Raw genomic sequence first — 4241 nt, 5'->3', positions numbered from 1 at the left:
ATAGACTAGGCTCAACATTTACTATGTAGACTGCTGATTTACAATCCAAGTGAGATTTATAGCCTTATCAAGTCTGATGTCAAACACACAGAGCTTATCAATGAGCAGTGGGACCTGAAGCTGGAATGGGGACACTTGGGTAAATTTTGATAGCACGTACATCATAGACCTCAGAAAGAAACCATGAGTCTGCATGACCAATGCAGAGTCACTGAGAGTCCCTGCGATTTACACAAACTCACGTAAACTGGCAGGTCATGTCTACGGTGAGTAGACATGTCCGCTCTCACAAGATGCCCATGAGGTCAGAGGTAACTCTCCTACCTGTGCCTGTCCCCAATGTCTCTGATCCCTACTCTTCCCTCCTCAGAGAATACACAGAAGAACGTTGTTCCCTGTACTCACTGACTGAGAGCTCTATTCCTTGTTCTCTTTGAACACTAGAAGGTAAATACCCAAGCAGATGGCACACAGAACACACACCAGGTCCTCATAATCACTATCAACACGAAACAATTGTGGGAACTCAGCCCGCGGACGCGTGCTGCCACGAGGGGCAGGGACAGGAGCATCAAAGAGGCTAGGAGGCCCTGTGGCCCTGGCCCCAGTCCAGCCAGAGGCCCCGCTGCCCTCACTGCACTGTGGTCACTGAGCCCTGCCCACCCCACTATAAGTGCAGGCTGGCTCTGCCCTGGACTAGCCCAGGACCAGCCTGAGGCCAAAGACCAACACGTGGCCATCTCCTTCACAGAAGAGGAGCATGTCCCTTGGAAGCTTCAGATGACACCTGCCCACATGCTACAGGGTCTGACCCCATCAGAGGGCCTGTCAGAGGGGCGTGGAATTGCGGTTCAGAGTCGGGGGTGGGATGAGGGGGGAGAGAAACAGGCACCACTAGGGGACAGGAGGACAGGGGCGGGGCAGAGAATGAGCACGGACATGATGGACTCGGGTCAGAGACGGTCATGGGTCTGTGTGACCAACGCAGAGTCAGCCAGTGCTTATGATTTACACAGACATGTGACCTTTCACCCTAACTTGGCAGCTGTGGTCTCCCGTAGTAGACATGTCTCCTCTGAGTAGATGTCCCTGATACTGGCTGTGCTTCTATGCCCTGTATACGTCCCCTCTTTGCCTGACCCTCCTCTTCCCTCCACAGCCCTTTGGAGAGTGTCCATCTGCACGTCAAGAAATGGAAGATGCAATAGAAATGAGCGTCTCTTTGGGAGTAGAAAAAATGGCCATCTATACAATCTTTGCTGTCGCTGAGCTTTGTGGACCGAGACCCACAGCACTGTGACATTCCACTGAGGACCTGAGAGTGCATTTAGTCTGTGTACCTGTCCCTTCTCTGCTTTCTCTCTCCAGAATAAACTTCAAGCATAAACTCCATTTCTCTTTTTTTTTCCATTCCATTTTTCTTAAGTGTGTGGTTCACCTGTATTAAGAATTATGCCATGAATGGTCTACATTATGTTATCCAGCTTTTCCATCCCAATAATGAACAATTTGAGCATTTACACAGCAATAACAACAACAGCAAAAATAAAAATATTTAGAACAAGCTTAACAGATAAAATTTAATCCATTCATAATAAAACTCAAAGGAGAAAGGTGTCTGGAGTGAACCAAAAGATGTTGTTGACTTCAGGAAAGGTGATTCTAATGGACTGTGTTACATGTTCTTTAATTTTAAGATGGGAGAGGGCATTGATATGTATATTTTCTCAGGATAAGCAAGTATTTCAGTCATATGTGCATAATCCTAGCTGTATAAACCAGTTCAAGTGATCTAACGCTTCAAGGAGCCACCAACAGAATAAAGTAAGAACGACACCAGAATGGGAGTGCAGTGGTCCCTCGACACATGAGCACTTTAAATCACAAGCAGTTTGAGAGACGAGCAGTCACCCACTGGACCTGTAGCTTTCACTCAAGAGCAGATATTTGAATCACCAGTTTCCACCACCCTCCACTAGATAGCTGCGGAATATTCAGTTTCACAGGTTACAGGAGTGTGTAAGGTTAAATTTTCATTTAAAAGTAGCATTAAGTGTGTAGAGAGTAAGTTATGTTGTTATAGCACACAAAATGAAAATTTCCTCTGCCAGTCTCCTCCTCTTCTGCAAGTCTCCTCCCCCTCAGCTCGTCTCCTCCCCCTCCACCAGTCTCCTCCCCTTCTGCCAGTCTCCTCCCCCTCTGCCAGTCTCCTCCCCTTCTGCAAGTCTCCTCCCCCTCTGCCAGTCTCCTCCCCTCTGCCAATCTCCTCCCCTTCCATCAGTCTCCTCCCCTTCTGCCATCTCCTCCCCCTCAGTTAGTCTCCTCCTCCTCACCAGTCTCCTCCCCCTCTGCCAGTCTCCTCCCCCTCTTCCAGTCTCCTCCCCTTCTGCCAGTCTCCTCCCCCTCAGCTAGTCTCCTCCCCCTCCACCAGTCTCCTCCCCCTCTGCCAGTCTCCTCCCCTCTGCCAATCTCCTCCCCTTCCACCAGTCTCCTCCTCCTCAACCAGCATCTTTGCCTGAATTTAAAGGTAAATAACATTTCATAAACCAGTTTATTTCTTAACATTATCTCTTATTATGTATATATATATATATATACACATTTGTTATTTATAAAGTACATATACTTATTTAAATGCATATAGAACAATAAATTGGTGTTGTTTTTGTGGGCCTGAATAGATTATTTCATTCCCATTAATTTAAATGGAAAAATTTAATTTGACACAAGAGCAAATTGAGTCACAAGCTCGGCCATGAAATGAATTAAACTCGTGTGTCAAGGTACCACTGTATACTGACCAGCAACGGTGGTCTCAAATAATGAACTGAGAAAGGGGAGTCCCAGAGCCATTGGTAAAGCTCAGATGCCCAGTGTATGTGACCTCAATGGTCCTAGTTTGGACCACAAATCGTAAATTGGTCAATGTCAAAGGAAACAGTTGGTCTGAACGCTCTCTGTCTCTCTTTGAAGAGATTCAGTCTATTAGTTACAATAAGCATGTACTTACTGTAATATAATCTAGCAAGTAAAGATACGTTTTTAGTAATGCCACAGACAGGCACTCAGTTCTGAGCTGAGAGGGAGGCTGCAGGGAAGCCACCGAGACAGAGAATCTTTATTTCCAGATGACAAACACCTCTCTGTCCCCCTCTCCCTGTTTCCAGGTCACCGCACACATCCTAAGGCCAGGACCTTGGATTCTACCCTGAGGCTGTGTTGTAGTCATAGAAGCTTCTGTGTGCTCTTTGTTCTGTGGTCACTTCAACTTCAGGTGACCTTTCCCTGCAAACAGTCAAACCGGAACACTTTATTTCAACCTTTACCATCTGTCACCATGCCCCCCTCCCAGCTCCCACCGCCAGGACAGGAGAGCACTGACACGTGGGAGACCAAGCGTTACAGACTATAATGAAAAAGAGAGAACACTCAGAATTTACCAGTTTTCAAAAACCACATAAAATGCAAATTATCTGTAGAGAAAGAGAAAGAGGCAGAGGGGAAATGATACACTCTGAAATGATCTGGGGTACTTGGGACAAGAGGACATATCCTGAATTTAAAAATGGATTCTAAGAATCTACTGAAATAAATGGGCCAATTATTTCATTTTTAAAAACCCATGCCAAAGAGAAAAGGTATTTGGAGAAAATAAACCCAGGCACTTCCTAGACATGGGAATGTGTGTCCCTGCTGACTCGTGACAGAAACAAGTCTGGACCCCATTGGGGTGGGAGTTCTTATGGATCACATTGGAAAAGACCCCAAACCTCACAGTCCAGGTGCAGACTGCTCTCAGCCACACCAGGACCCCGGGATCCCAGCCACCAGGGCCGGAAGAAAGTAAGGAATGTGTTTTTCCTGAGTCACTGGAAGCTGCATGCGGGCAGGACAGCAAGTTGTTTTCATCTCTCAACTTGGTCGCAAGACGAACATCTTAGACTTCCTGTTCCCCCATCCATATCTGGTAACTGTCCTCTTTCTGGTCAGAACAGAGCTGCACAAGTCCAGGTACAGATATGGAGCAAAATATTAAACACTTAGCACTGTACAACTACTGTCAATAAAAACACTTTATTTTATTGTATGAAAATAGTAAAATTCTGTCTGAGCCGTGTTGACCTGGAACACTGAGGTCCTAGGTTTGCAAACCCAAGGTCGGTGATGTGAGTGCGGACTCGCCAGCTTCAGCATGGGGTCAACAGCTTAGCTGGACTCATAGACGTGATCCCAAGATGCAG

This window comes from Saccopteryx bilineata, chromosome 6 (assembly GCF_036850765.1).
Source record: "Saccopteryx bilineata isolate mSacBil1 chromosome 6, mSacBil1_pri_phased_curated, whole genome shotgun sequence".
NCBI classification, from domain to species: domain Eukaryota; kingdom Metazoa; phylum Chordata; class Mammalia; order Chiroptera; family Emballonuridae; genus Saccopteryx; species Saccopteryx bilineata.
The sequence above is the reverse complement of the archived record's forward strand: the minus strand, read 5'-3'. Positions refer to the sequence as shown.